The 16,330-nt window shown below is 42.9% G+C and overlaps 1 protein-coding gene across 2 annotated transcripts in view; it reads right to left on the bottom strand.

The window, feature by feature from the left end:
- Window positions 1–16,330, bottom strand: part of SPOCK1 (SPARC (osteonectin), cwcv and kazal like domains proteoglycan 1) — a 529,839-nt gene that overhangs the window by 17,537 nt on the left and 495,972 nt on the right. The gene's annotated exons all lie outside the window — the stretch shown is intronic.

Genomic DNA, 16,330 nt, shown 5'->3' with positions numbered 1-16,330 from the left:
CCTTCTGTGTGCAGGGCTACTGGCAAAGCCATGTTCAAAGCAAACCTTTCTATCCAACCATGATATAACTGTTACCTCACGTGAAAAACACCCCAAAGATGCTGTTAGCACAAACAAAGAGTGGGACAAAAAGAGAGCCTAGACCCCCAGGGCAAGCAGCCATTGTTCAGAACTTGAATTTGGATGGCCTCTGTGCTGTGAAAGCAAGCTGCGGTGGTCTCACAGTTGTGCAGCATCCTCAGAAGACAATCACAGATCACTTTTGCTAACCACATAAAGCTTGCTCTTGTAGTTTTGCCAGAGGAGACTACATTTTCCACTAAACTCATGCCGAGAGATTAACACCCAGGCACAGCTAATGCTCTTAGAGAGAGGCTGCCTAGGACACCAAAAGATCCTATTAATAGCAGATTCCTAATTTTGTCTTAGCCCAAAGTTTGGATTTGGAGATTGGGCCTACTTTGCTAGCATTCCAATGGTTTCATTCTTGACTTTCCACTGTAAACAGATGGATGCCTTCTCCATGAAAGAGTCCTTTCAGCCCATCTCTTAGGGTAAAACAGAATCACTGGGGCAGACAGATACTCCTGAGAACAAGAAAATCCAGACAGATGGATGGGTGGGCAGGTTAGTAGGTAGGTGCAAGCATTTGAAGGTCTTGTAGAGTGCTAAAACTTGAGGAAAGAAATCCCAAAGGAATAAAAATGGTGCAGAGAAGGGAGTTGACTTTCCCTAGCCCCTCCTTCTTCCCTCAGGGCATATGCTAATTCTTGGTACTGAGAAAACCTGCAAAGGGTCCAGGCAGTAGGCTGCTACCAAGACCCAGAGAACCCAGCAATGCATTTGGGTCTTTGGCATCTGGAGAGACAGAAATTAAAGATCTGAGGAGCCAAAATTCCAGTGAGTAAGACGGGACAAAGAACAGAGCCCCACATCTGTAACTTCTCCCAAATTTTAAAGCTACAGGAGCAGGCTGCTAAGGAGTTAAGCAGAAATGCTGTTACAAGGCACAGCCAAGTTCTGAATATCTCATGGTGCTGAAGAGACACAGATTAGGGCTCAGAACCTACCAGTGCAGAGGGAGCCTGGGGGAATCCCTGGGGTCTTCACTGGAAGCCATAGGGACAGTGATGAAAAAGGAGTAGACACAGCCTCACCAAAACTCCAAGCTAGCCTTCAACCAACGCAGGACCTGATTGAATTAAGGTGATCAGCCCCCATCGGCCTGCCTTGCAAAGGACTAGGTGAAACTTCTCCAGAAGAAAATACCCTGCAGATCCTCTCCTCATTTTTATCATCCACATGTGCTTATCAGGCAAGCCTATTTCTCACCCCAAGGCTTGATGGAGAACCCAGCTTCCCAGAGCTCAGGCAGAAAAGGTCTTTCCCCACCCTCCATATTAGAGGAGAGGTGACCAGGCCATGACTGGGTCTCTACAACCTGAGGACTCTCATTTACGACACTGCCTTCTGTCCAGGTAGGATCCGGACTCTACACTCTGCAAGCATGGAATGAATGCATGTCCAGTGTTTATACCCCAGTTTTTAATGACCTTAAAACACTGCCTTGTTTTTAATAACCAGAGTTTGGCTATATTTTAAAATACCAGCCAGGAAACAACACTGAGAAATGTCTTGACAGGCAGCAAAGAGTAACTTCTCAGGAGTCGCACTGGCTGAATGAATCCCAGCTTTGCCACTCACTGGCTGGGTGACCTCAGACAAGTCAGCCTCCAGCACCTCAGCTTCCTTATCTGTAAAACTTGGGATAATATGGTTATATAACTATAAATCAGACAATGTATATAAAGTTCTTAGCAAAGTACATGATATATGGTAATTACTCATTATGTGCCACCTATGGTTTTGATTATTATTGCTATTGCTATTTTTAAACTGAAGATTTGTAGGTAACATTAGGGCTAGCAACACAGCATTCAGAAAACCAACAAAAAATCCACCTACACACAACTGGCTTTAGCCACATAGGAAATAAGTAAAAATAGATGCTTGTGTTATCTAGTAAGCTGCAATTAGCCATATATGGCTATTTAGATTAATTAAAATTTAGGCCAGGTGCAGTGGCTCACGCCTGTAATCCCAGCACTTTGGGAGGCAGTGGATCACCTGAGGTCAGAAGGTCGAGACCAGCCCGGCCAATATGGTGAAACCCTGTCTCTGCTCAAAATACAAAATTAGCCAGTCATGGTGGTGCATGCCTGTGATCCCAGCTACTTGGAAGGCTGAGGCAGGAGAATCGCTTGAACCTGGGAGGTGGAGGTTGCAGTGAGCTGAGATTGTGCCACTACACTCCAGCCTGGGAAACAAGAGCAGAAACTCAGTCTCAAAAATAAAAATTTAAAAAATCTAATAGACAGTTCCTCAGTTGCACCACTGCATTCAACAGCCCCACACAGCTAGTGACCTCCACGCTGGACAGCACAGACACAGAATCTTCCCACCACAGCACGGTGTCATGTTGGGCAGCACTGAATCAGGTTAGCGATTATTTTGGGCTAACTTTCTGGAGCATCATCATGATATTCTGCCATCCAAGTTTGTTCCCGTACTTCTCCCCTTCAACTGTTTAAGATGAGCTGAGAAAGAAGATAAGCTCCCACAAGCCAGGAACCAGCATCTCTTGCTAAGCCATGCTCCCAAATGGTAGTTGTTTAGTTGTTATGAAGGTGGAGAATCCTGGCTTAGCCCAGGTACCAAGGCAGATCCTCGGGAGCAGGCCCTCCCGACATACTTATTGGATCCAACTCAGAACCTCGGGGGCACTAGGTGTTCACTTTTCTGACACTGCCCTGCTCTAAGCAGGAGAGAATGTGGCCTGTTTTTACTGAGGGAAATAGGTTGTGCACTCCATAGTCAATTTCACATTTGAAAATGGGAAACTAATAGCCTCTTTTTTCTCTATTGCCATGCGCACCATCTATTTTAAATGTTCTCTGAACAGAGAAAATTGCCAAGTCAACGTGCAGAGGAAATCTCATGCTTCAAGATAAATTAGTCGTGTTTAACTAAACCCTGACAGACGTGCAGGTAATCTGTATCCTTACAAGACTGCTGGATTTTCCACAGGCTCCCCAAAGTACACAAGTCTTGGATGTTTGATGGGATCAGGCACTGAAATCCTGAAAGAATGACTCTGTCACTCAGGGACAAGTCCACTAGCAGGGAGCCACTGATGTGGGTCGAGAGAGATCAGAAACCCAAAATGGAAAGAGAAGGCTCTCAGTTACTGGGCCCTGTTCACTCACAAGGTCTTCAACCGAATGGTCCTTATGAGAAGAAAGTCAGGCACAGGTTGCCTGGAGCTTGATACATCCCAAAGAAGGAAATAATCAAAGGCAACAGCCTGCAGAGGGCTATTTGTTCAGATTTGGTATTCCAGCCACAACACACAGGCTGGTGATGGGAGAAAAGTGCCTGCCTTTTAAGGTGCTCATCACCGCCCCCAATAAAGGTGTGAATGGGGGACTGAAGCTTTCAGAAGTGGGGATCCGGAGGATACATCCCACACATAGTACATTCCTAGGGAAAAGTAATGTTCGTGGGTGAAAAATATAGTCATATATCCCCCTGCTATTCTGGTGCCATTCTGGCATTCTACCCTGTGGCAATTCCGGCAATTTCTGGAGAGGGGTCCTGGCAAGAGGAGCAGGGCACTCGGGCGACCAGCATCAGACTCTTCAGAGGAAAAGACAGTGCTTTCTTGGGAGAGGATTTGGATTAATCATGAAGACCAAGACCTGCTTTCTTGTGCTCTCTTTACCCTCCTGGCTGGACACGTGCCAGCTAGCCCTCTAATTCTCCCATTTTCAATTACATTCCCTCCCACCCTCCATCCTGGTTTCAGCTTGCTTTTCATTGCTCTTGTGCTCCCAGTTCTCTCCTCAGTATCCTACTGAGAGGTGAAGCCAGCTAGACTTCCTGGGTCGAGTAGGGACTCAAGAGAACTTTTCTGTCTTACAAGAGGATTATAAAATGCACCAATCAGTGCTCTGTAGCTAGCAAGGGGATTGCAAAATGCACAAATCAGTGCTCTGTAAAAATGTACCAATCAGCACTCTGTAGCTAGCAAGAGGATTGTAAAGTGCACCAATCAGCAGGATCCTAAAAGTAGCCAATCACAGGAAGGATTGAAAAGAGGACACTCTGATAGGACAGAAACAGAACATGGGAGGGGACAAATATAAAGGAATAAAAGCTGGCCACCCCAGCCAGCGGCGGCAACCCACTCGGTTCCCCTTCCACACTGTGGAACCTTTGTTCTTTTGCTCTTAACAGTAAACCTTGCTACTGCTCATTCTTTGGGTCTGTGCCATCTTGAAGAGCAGTAACACTCACTGCAGAGGTCCAATAGCTTCATTCTTCAAGTCAGTGAGACCACGAGCCCACTGGAAAGAACCAACTCCAGACACACTACTTCTCAATGATGTTTCCCCATTTACCCTCCTGTTTCTACAGGTTATGATGTATCATTTTTACACAATCTCCATCTGCTCCAGTGGGCTGGTGTGTGAGCCACGTCTCTGGGATCCGCTCCCTGGCCTGATATCTGCTTCTTCCCATAGTCAGAAAATGGTACCAGCAGATACTCTTATTCTCAGGGCAAACACTTGGGAATTGTCCTGGTTCACAGTGAAAAAGTTCACTGCTTCTTGTCTCCACTGCCTCTATTCTAGTCTCCAATGCCACCACTACCTCCCATCAAGACAACTGGAACAGGCTCCTAATTGGTCTCCCATCTTGCCCCCTCCCTCCCCCGCCATGTTCCCTTCTCCATCCAGCAGCCAAAGTGATATTTCCAAAATGGAAATTTGATCAAGTCACTCTCCTGCTTGAGACACTTCAGAGGCTCCCAGTTATTCTGTAGGTTAAGTCTAAACTCCATAATGTGAGCTAAATGGCCTGCAGGACACACTCACTGAAAAACCGAATCTCTCTTCTGTACCTGCTCCTCCTCAACCTTTATGCTCTGGCCCTACTGCCCCTCCAACATGCTCTTCTACTGGGAAATAAACACCTCTTCCCACTGCCTTGCTAATGCCAATTCCTCCATCAGATCTTGGCTTTAAAGTGACATTGTCTTAGAGGACTTCCCTAATCCTCAAACTTGAGATTTCCCTTTTCTATGCTCCCAATGCCTTGTTTCTCTGATAGCATTCATAACACCCATCTCGTTCAGTGCCCATTTCTCCCCTAGATCATAACAACATAAAACATGTCCTGACTCTCCCCAGCACTGGGGACCCAGCATCTAACACAGTCAGTTCCTGGCATTAAAAAAGTTCTCAGTACACACCTATTGACTGAATAGAATCACCCTTTTACTGCCTTTTGTAAACTTCAATTTTTCCATCTGCAAAATGGTGTAATAAAGCTTAGCTCATAGCATCACTACATGGAATAAGATGAGACAATATTAGTAAAACATAGCTCACAGCTACTGGCATATAGCAGGAACTCAATAAATTTATGTTCCCCTTCTCATATCCCAACTGTCTGCATAATATGTTAGAATTTTATTGTTATGCTTTTCTTAAGCCTGAGGAGATGCTTGTGATATAGAGAATAACATCTCTCCTTATTTTATAAGTGGGTCAGTAGAAGTCCAAAAAATACAGGTTGCAGTATCTGTCTGCTGTGGATAAGTTCCAGGATTGGGAGATTGGTCTGACTTCCCCACACCTGTATTCTTAGCACTTGCTCTAAGGTGGTATGTAGTAGTTGTTCAAAAATATATTTATCACCGTAAGTATATTTTAAATGAATGAACAATAGATCACAGACTCCCAACGTCAAACAGCTATTAAGTGGAAGAGACAGGATTTGAATCAGGCTGTCATCTTGCTGGGCCATCCCCATGTGCAGGACTTACGTCCTGGATATGCTGGTCTTGTGGGCAGCCAATATTAACCTAACAATTAACATACTTGGTCCATACTCTGGGTTGAAAAAAATCAAAATGTCAGGCCTTGCCTTGTGTAGGAAGCTCTGCCAATGATGCAGGTGAGGTAGCTAGCTAAGCAATATAGGATGGAGGGAGAGCAAGCAGGCTCTCGCCTTTGTTAGCTTTGGTGTGAGAACAATGGTCTTTTGGAAGAACTGCGAACAGCCTGCTGCCTGTGTCACATGTGTGGCCACTGGGGCTTCATTAGAGAAAAGTATAGTGCCATTGCACATTACTCCAAAATGTGGAAAAAGACAGCTCTCTCCCCCAGGAAAGCACAGCACTCAGGCAGAGAAGGGCCCAGGTAATTTGGTGCTCTCCCAGTGGACTTTTCCTGTCTGTTTGGAAAATAAGAACAAAATGCGATGAGCAAGTGTAAATAAGGCACGTTCAGTCTCCGTGGAAAGTACATAGCCCTGGGAAGAAAATGTGATCACTCTCCACCTGGCCATCTTTGCCCCCTCCACCCAAGGCATGGAGCTTTAAAGGGCTTTAAGCTAGACTGGATTTGAATGCAGACAGTTTTCAAACAAAGCTTGGAGTGCAGCATGAGGAACGCAGCTGATGGGAGGGAGAAGGAGGCACTGTTGCCAATACTGTAGGACAGAGAAGCTGCTCCAGGGTTACCGCAGCCTTGGTGGGGTTGTAAGGGGGAAGGGGAGCTCTAAGTTATTAGTATTTGCTTATGTGGCAGTTAGACTCCCCAGGCAGTAGTCTTTGGAGGAAAGAAGGGTGGCTTCTTACCTAGATGAGTGCCAGTAGTCTGGCTCTGCCTGTACCCTGGGACCCCATTGTCCCTTTCTCCCTGGCCCCTGTGTCCTCCCTCAGACAAAACCAGGGGCTAGTGAAGAGCTGGTGAGGAAGTTTCAAAATAGGTAATGGTTTTGAAAGTGGAGAGAGAGGAGCTAGGAAATCCAAGCGTCTTTGAAAAATGCTCCCAAAGGCTATAACTGGCGTTCCACGCTGGTCTCAGCTCATTGATGACTTCAGGGGCTGAATGACAGTCTGAAAAGCCCCTTCTGAGGATTTGACAAAAAAGGGGAAGACAAGGAAACAATCAGTGGGATAAAAAACATTGGGAGATGAGATAAAAAATGGAAAGGGAGACAGAGGATAGAAATCCTTTATTCAAAGCTATAGTGTTACTATCTAATAGAGTAAGAAGTGGCGAGCAAGTGTGAGTGAGCGTGTCTCTGTTAGAAATCCTAACTGAAGCCACATTTGAACACCCAATTGGGGATGTCCGAAAATGGCAAATCTGACACACAGGCATCACAGGATATCTGTAAACCTCTGTTGGGGAACCAATTACTGGTATATTCTTGTAATGCATGAAATCTTTCAGCTAAAGAACCAACGGATAAAAATAACCCTACCCCACTCCTCCCGTTCTGTCACGGACCAGCCCCCCTCTCTCAGGCAAACATCACCAATGCGATCTCAGGGCTCTAGCAGGAGCGAATATGAAGACAATCAGAATTTAATTTAAACTTTAGTGCCTCCGAAGGTGATTAAGGAGTTGGGCGAGACTCAAGTTCTCTTTGGGAGCAGGCTGGGAGGCCTCTCAGAAGTGGAGACCTGATGCTGATTCTTTCAAACTAATCTCCTTCAGCCCTCCTAGGTGCTGTTGTGAATAATTACTTAATCAGAGCAGCCCTGGATCAATGTGCTCACAGTGTTTGCAATTAGTAGCTCCTGTAGAAGGTCCAGCTGAGCCTTCCTTAGAGCAGTGATGAGTTGAGATGAAATAACACTTTCCAGAGTCTGGGTTCAAGCAAACACAAGGGTGCCTTCCTGAACTGCCTTGCCTGGGTTGGGTCTCTTCCCTCCATCATGGCATTCTCAGGCTGCTGGAAGCCTTCAGCAGCAAGTGTCTATCTCCCAGTACGGGACGGTAGGCTCCTCCTCACCAACAGGGACCATGTCCCTCCTGTCATTCAATATCTAAGCAAACAGAAGGTGCCCCAGTGCTGGAAAAATGTGTAGGAACACCGAGGAGAGGATGCTGCATGCCATGGGAGCATGAATGTGGAGATTCCCTTAGGAATGTGGGCCCCAATAAACTTGAATGCAAACAGGTGAAGATTGATTCTGCTTAGCACAGTCATTCTGCCTTAAAAGCTTAAAAGCAGGAGAGAGAAAGTAGGCTCTGGGCCGGGCATGGTGGCTCATGCCTGTAATCCCAGCACTTTGGGAGGCCGACTCACCTGAGGTCAGGAGTTTGAGACCAGCCTGGCCAACATGGTGAAACCCCATCTCTACTAAAAATACAAAAATTATCTGGGCTTGGTGGCAGGCACCTGTAATCCCAGCTACTCTGGAGGCTGAGGTTGCAGTGAGCCAAGATCATACCACTGCACTCTAGCCTAGGAGACAGAGTGAAACTCTGTCTCAAAAAATAAATAAAAAATAAAAACAAAAAGTAGGCTCTGGAGTCAGGGCTGAATGCAGATTCCAGTGGTGCCATCCTCACTGAGACTATGGACAGGTTACTTTTTAATCTTCAGTTTCCTCATCTCTAGAATGAAGGTGATAACAGAACTAGTATTAGGACCATGAGGAGAATGAAACTATAATAGAATGCACTTAAGTGCTCAGCTCCAGGCTTGCCATGTGGTAGCACCAGGCCACACTCAGTAGCTGTTGGCTGTGATCTGATTTGTGTTTGTGGACACGGCAGCATGGTGATCCATCAGATAGAAAAGTATGGGAATCAAGATCATGCATGTGATGTTTTCACAGGAAACAACCACAGGAAGCCATCCAGCAAGATAGGAATCTCTTCTATTACTTTTCAGAGAAGGTGGATGATATCTCCCAGGTCCTACGGATGGTAAATGGCAAAACTGGAATTCAAGCCCAGCTCTTTCAACTAGAGGTTCACTCATCTGCTCATCTATGACAACCCCATTTTCCCCAAAGGCATCTGTGTCCGCTCTTCCACTAGGCATGCTAAGCACCTCCTCCGCAAGATACAGATCATGCACTTGAGTGCAAGGCTGGGACCGACACTCCCTCAGACTTCCAGCTCTCCGAACCCTCAGTGTACAAGTTGTTGCTCTTCACGCAAGCCCTTGCTCTTATCTGATCCCCTGCTTTTTCATCTGTAAAATGGGAATAATGGTTGTGGTGAGGATTTTGCTTTCAAATACTGACAGGCAGCCACTATTTCTTCTCTTCCAAGGAGCTTCAGGGGCTGGGAGCGCTTACCCTTGAGAGGCTGATAGATAATAGGCTTCTTGCCATAAGCAGTTTTGTAATAGAAAACACAATAGGAGCTTACTGAAGGGATTTAAAAAACATATACAAGGTGAATTGCCTTTCTAATTGGAGATCATCTAACAGAGATCTTTGAGCCAGGTTATGCCTGCTCAAATTAAATTGCGTTATATGTAATTCCAGCTTTTACTTTTCACTGCCTAAAACATCAATATATATGCGTGTTCTCTTTTCCTTAGAGAATGCGTCATTTTATGTAAAAACAGGCATGAGCAAAGGAATTAGGTGCCATTATTCAGGAACTTGCTAATAAAGTCTTTAAAAAGCAATCTTTGGAAGAGTTTAAAATTCTGACATTAAACTTGGGAAAAGATGAGTTATACTAATTAATAGTACAATCTACAAGCAAAGATGGATAAATTTCCCTATTAAGCCCATTAAGACTATTCTAGGTAAGCTGATTTGAGGAGACTTTAATGTTTCCCTTGATTCTAATGATAATATTTCACCTGGAAAAAGAAACACATTTAGAACTTGCATAACATCTGTAAATGTGCATTAGTGGAGTAACGCTTTTTTTTTCCTCCCTGAATAATCTAGATCAGGGAAGTTAGCTAGATGAAATAAGCTTTTAAAGCTTCTGATAAAATCCACAGCCACTTTCACACTCTGGGACAAGAAAAAAATATTGAATATGCAAAATATTGGTTTAAAATGCCAAGTCTGGCTTTAGTTGTGCTCCCTAGCCAGTGGGTCAGCATTTCCCTACATGGGAGACCTGAAATCGATTAGCAGCATCATACCCAGCAGTTTTACTGAAGGATTTCATGGCCAACCAGACTTTTTAGGCCCTCAACTAATAAAGGCTAAGCTGCAGAAATGACAACTGCTGGTCTCACCTAAAATCAGCAATGGCAAATGCTCTGAGATGAGGGTGTAAAACAGGCTCAACCTGGACTACTGAGACAGCCATGGAGGAAGGGGAAGGACAGAGTCCTGGGAAAGGGGCTGGGTGATAATGCCTAATTCCTTCACGGGCCATCCCACTGTGGAGAGCCAGACTGACTGTCTGAGAGTCATTTTGCCTTTTGTTAATGCATGAGCTCAACTGGCCAATAGCAGTCAGTGAAGGCTTCCTGGAGGAAGCAAGAATTGAACTGAGGCTCATATGCAGGGAGGACTTACAGACATTCTAGGCAGGCCTTAGAAATAATGAGGAGCCCACTTTGAATAAAGTGATTTATTTTTAATGCTCTGCTCAAATTAAATATACCATTTCTGAGTCATAAATGTATATAAAATTGTAAGTTGGGGCCAGGTGCAGTGGCTCAGGCCTGTAGTCCCAGCACTTTAGAAGGCCTAGGAGGGTGGATCACCTGAGGCCAGGAGTTAGATACCAGCCTGGTCAACATGGTGAAACTGTCTCAAAACACAAAAAATTAGCCAGGCATGGTGGCACACGCCTGTAATCCCAGCTACTCAGGAGGCTGAGGCAGAAGAATCACTTGAACCTGGGAGGTGGAGGTTGCAGTGAGCCAAGATAGTGCCACTGCACTCCAGCCTGGGTGACAGAATGAGACTCCGTCTCAAAAATAAATAAATCATAAGTTGTATAAATATGTATATTTGTTCTGCATATCTGTTCAAGCTATTCCACTATATTACATAATATATATGCATATATACATCGCAAGGGATGACTTCTGACAAAGGTAGCACTGCTTGTTCCAGGGCCAATATATGAACTTATATCTGTAAGAGGTTGTTGGCAGAAGATGTCTTTTTAGGGTATATACAAGTCTCTATTTCTAATGAGCAATTTGTATCCAGTTTGACCTGCTCAAATTCAACATCCAAATCTAGGTATTGACCAATTTTAATTTCTATATTTTTTCAATCCCAGAAACATCAAAATATGCATGTATGTTTTTACACTTAAACATGAAGTAAACTTAAATTGTTATTTAATGGAGCAGAAAGCCACGAAGAATTGGTGGAGGACCAAGCTTGGGATTTGAGATCAGATCCTGAAGGTGATAGGAAGCTTAGGAGATGTCTGGAACCTGGGAATGGCTCTTTTATTTGGGAGTGGGAGGAGAACACTGGTACACTTTCATTCACAGATTACAGGGGGAGGATCAGGCATAGACTTAAAATGAATGCAGAGAACCATGAGCTCCTTTTAATTCCTCCCACTACTCCACCATTGCCCTGATTTAGAATGGATGGTGCCATGGGGATATGGGCTGATGGAAGGGTGGTAGCATTGACTCTTTCTTGCAACAAAAGTCCAGCAGCATCTCCAGGGGTGCCAGAGTCTAAGGTAAGATGGTGGACATTGAGCTGGAGTTGAAAATTCCCACTTGGAATTGAGGCCAGAACAGAATAATTCTGGAGATGCCTGGACCAGATGCAGCAGGACACCTGCATTATCATGCTTCCAGTGAACAAGCTGATGAAGGAGGAAGATAGATAAATAAGGGTCTAGGGACAAACTGCCTCCTGAAACCATAAAGGCGTTTTAGGCTATTCCAAATCCTGCTTGCTTGGGTGTACAACTTACTACTCTTCTCACTCTTCAAGTCATGCAAGTCTCCCAATAATCTCCCCTTCTCCTGAGGGCATGATTAGGTATAGTGACTTGGCATGAAAAGTAGCTGGCATTCAAGCCTCAAGCGACCTCCTCTGGGCTCAGAGAGGATCGTGTGACTGGCACAGTGATGAAATGTTTGCTATTATTATTATCTCTATTTCTAGTAAAACTGCTATATTTGATCTACATTTCTTATTTAGAGATCCAGTATCTAACAACACAGCATGACATAGCTAGTAATTTCTCTCTTCCCCTCCTGAATGTCATATATAAGTAACAATGTACCCAAGAAAAAAACCTAAATTTTATTTTCAGTAAAACTAGGAGATATATCCCCAGGCTTGAACACTACAACAGAAGCCACCCAGATTAAAGTTAAAAGGTCCAGTTGGACCAATAAAAACACAATGACCCAGCAAAAATAGACTTCCTGCAGGCAAAGAGCTCCTTCTGAAGTGATAGACTTCTTGTTCAGCAAGAACTAAGGGATCTGGAAGAAGGGAGAGTGCACAGATTAAACAGAAGCTGCACAGGAAAGTAAAACAAGGGAAGGAAGAAAAAAGCAAAATGGCCTAGAGGCAGCAGATCTCAGAGAGCATCTACAAAATTATTCTTCCTGTAGGCAAGAGGCTTGCCATAAAGTACAACTTGGGTCTGGCAAGAAAATAATTAGAGACAGAGTGAGCACAGCTGATAAGAGAAACCCTCTTAGACCTGATCTGTTTTATAGAAACAGAAAAGATAGGACCATACAGAGGAGCCACTTTTATAGGGGGCCATCTGTCACTGGTGAATCCCTGAAGCAAGTGCCTTTGGAATGTGAATCTATAAAGATGGCCTGGTTCTTCCCCTTCCATCCACAGGGCTTCCTTTTGAATAGGTAGGCCAGTAACATCTAACTTATTCCAATAATAGCTTTTTTTTTAAGGGGCTGGCAAGTTGATTTTTAAAGTGAGTTGCAAAAGAGCAGCATTGCATCTATGTTCTAGGTTTTGAAAAAAAGAAAAAGAGCAAAACTTACCACAGAACACTTAGCAGAAAGATGGAAAAGATGAACATGTAGACCAAGTATAAAACCATGGATTAAAATGAAACAATCACCTTTGTAAAGAAAGACAACAAAGCAGTATTCAAGAACTCAGGGGAGAGATAAGGAGTCAATGAGGAAATGGCATGGAAGCATTTAGAACCTAGGGGAAAATGAAGCCAAAGTGGAGAAGCACAAGGGAGAACAGACACTGTGGAAAAATACAAGAGAGAAGGATGCCAGAAATGAGAAGAGTGAACAACATGAAGAGGAAATAAGGAATTACAGAAGGTTACAGAGTAACATATAGCTATAGAGAAGAGGCAAAGGAAACCCTATATATGGATAACTGAAGCCTCTGAAGAAACAAAAGACAACAATGGAACACGACATAATTTAAAATACAATTCATTAAACCACTCCAGATATAAAGGTGGAATTTACATGTTTAAAAGGCACAGCATAAGCCAGGGAAAATGGACTGAGAACGGTCAATACTAAGATCTACCTAAATAGAGTTACTGAGTTTTAAAAGTAAAGAAATATCAGGTTTGTCAAAGATCAAATGGTTGTAGATGTGTGGTGTTATTTCTGAAGCCTCTGTTCTGTTCCATTGGTCTACATGTCTGTTTTGGTACCAGTAACATGCTGTTTTGGTTACTGTAGCCTTGTAGTATAGTTTGAAGCCAGGTAGCATGATCCTCCCAGCTTTGTTCTTTTTGCTTAGAATTGTTTTGGCTATATGGGCTCTTTTTTGGTTCCATATGAAATTTAAAGTAGTTTTTTCTAATTCTGAGAAGAAAGTCAATGATAGCTTGATGGGAATAGCATTGAATCTATAAATTACTTTGGGCGGTATGGCCATTTTCACCATATTGATTCTTCCTATCCATGAGCATGGAATGTTTTTCCATTTGTTTGTATCCTCTCTTATTTCCTTGAGCAGTGGTTTATAGTTCTCATTGAAGAGATCCTTCACATCCCTTGTAAGTTGTATTCCTAGGTATTTTCTTCTCTTTGTAGCAATTGTGAATGGGAGTTTGCTCATGATTTGGCTATTATTGGTGTATATGAATGTTTGTGATATTTGCACACTGATTTTGTATCCTGAGACTTTGCTGAAGTTGCTTATCAGCTTAATGAGTTTTGGGGCTGAGATGATGGGGTTTTCTAAATATACAATCATGTCATCTGCAAACAGATAATTTGACTTCTTCTCTTCCTATTTGAATACCCTTTACTTCTTTCTCTTGCCTAATTGCCCTGGCCAGAATTTCCAATACTATGTTGAATAGCAGTGGTGAGATAGGGCATCCTTGTCTTGTGCTGGTTCTCAAAGGGAATGCTTCCAGCTTTTGCCCATTCAGTATGATATTTGCTGTGGATTTGTCATAAATAGCTCTTATTATTTTGAGATATGTTCCATCAATACCTAGTTTATTGAGTGTTTTTAGCATGAAGCATTGTTGAATTTTGCCAAAGGCCTTTTTGGCATCCATTGAGACAATCGTGGTTTTTGTCACTGCTTCTGTTTATGTGATGGATTATGTTTATTGATTTGCATATGTTGAACCATCAAAAACAAGCAGTGGGGAAAGGATTCCCTATTTAATAAATGGTGTTGGGAAAACTGGCTAGCCATATGCAGAAAACTGAAACTGGACCCCTTCCTTACAGCTCATACAAAAATTAACTCAACATGAATTAAAGACTTAAACGTAAGACCTAAAACCATAAAAACCCTAGAAGAAAACCTAGGCAATACCATTCAGGACATAGGCATAGGCAAAGACTTCATGACTAAAACACCAAAAGCAATTGCAACAAAAGCCAAAATTGACAAATGAGATGTAATTAAACTAAAGAGCTTCTGCTCAGCAAAGAAAAAAAACCTATCATCAGAGTGAACAGGAAATCTACAGAATGGGAGACAATTTTTGCAATCTATCAATCTGACAAAGGGCTAATATCCAGCATCTACAAGAAACTTAAACAAATTTATGAGAAAAAAACAACCCCATTAAAAACTTGGCAAAGGATATGAACAGACAGTTTTCAAAGAAAGACATTTATGTGGCCAAGCAACATATGAAAAAAGCTCATCATCACTGGTCATTAGAGAAATGCAAATCAAAACCACAATGAGATACCATCTCAGGCCAGTTAGAATGGCGCTCATTAAAAAGTCAGGAAACAAAAGATGCTGGAGAGGATGTGGAGAAATAGGAATACTTTTACACTGTTGGTGGGAGTGTAAATTACTTCAATGATTGTGGAAGACAATGTGGTGATTCCTCAAGGATTTAGAACTAGAAATACCATTTCACCCAGCAATCTCATTACTGAGTATATACCCAAAGGATTATAAATCATTCTACTATAAAGACACAGGCACACGTATGTTTATTGCGGCACTATTCACAATAGCAAAGACTTGGAATCAACCCAAATGCCCATCAATGATAGACTGGAAAAGAAAATGTGACTCATATACACCACAGAATACTATGCAGCCATAAAAAGGATGAGTTCACGTTCTTTGCAGGGACATGGATGAAGCTGGAAACCATCATTCTCAGCAAACTAACACAGGAACAGAAAACCAAACACCGTATGTTCTCAATCATAAGTGGGAGTTGAAAAATGGGAACATATGGGCACAGAGAGGGCAACATCACACACTGGGGCCTGTCAGGGGGTGGAGGGCAAGGGGAAGAATAGCATTAGGAGAAATACCTAATGTAGATGACGGGTTGATGGGTGCAGCAAACCACCATGGCACATGTATACCTGTGTAACAAACCTGCACGTTCTGCACATGTATCCCAGAACTTAAAGTATAATAATAAATACACACACACACACACACACACACACACACACACACACACATCAACACAGTAGCAGAAAAGATATCCAAGTAACTTAGGAGAGGAAAAAGGAATAAGTCTGCCCTCAGATTTCAGCATGGCAATATTCAAAAGAGGAAGTCAATACAACAATATCCTTAAAACAGCCAAGAAAAGAAAGTTGAACCAAGGATTTCACATCGAATTGTGCTATCAATAATAAATACTTCAGAAAACCAGTTCTATACAGTTAACCAGGAACTACTGTTCTCATGAGCCCTTCCAAAGGAAATACTAGAGAACTGTAGACAACTGTGGTGACTGGAGTGACAGATAAGAAGGCAAATGCTACATGCCCTGACAATGAAGAAATGATACAAACAATAACAACAAAGAGGGGAAGGGAAGAAGAAGATGCAAAGTGCAAGTTTACTGATGGCCTTAAACATAATAGTTGGAGTAGATGACAGAATTAAAAGCTGAGTAATATAATATTGAACATATTTCACCGAACAAAGATTAAACTCTAAAAGGATAATTGTATCAACTATGATCAAGTGTCAGAAGAAATGAAGGGGAGGTTAAACTGGGGGAGAAGGGAAGAGAGAGAAGAATCATATTAATTTTATCACTGTTTTAAGTGAGAACATTCCTGAATATCAGAAGAATGATACATACAC

Source organism: Nomascus leucogenys, chromosome 2, assembly GCF_006542625.1.
Source record: "Nomascus leucogenys isolate Asia chromosome 2, Asia_NLE_v1, whole genome shotgun sequence".
Classification (NCBI taxonomy): domain Eukaryota; kingdom Metazoa; phylum Chordata; class Mammalia; order Primates; family Hylobatidae; genus Nomascus; species Nomascus leucogenys.
The sequence above is the reverse complement of the archived record's forward strand: the minus strand, read 5'-3'. Positions and strand labels throughout refer to the sequence as shown.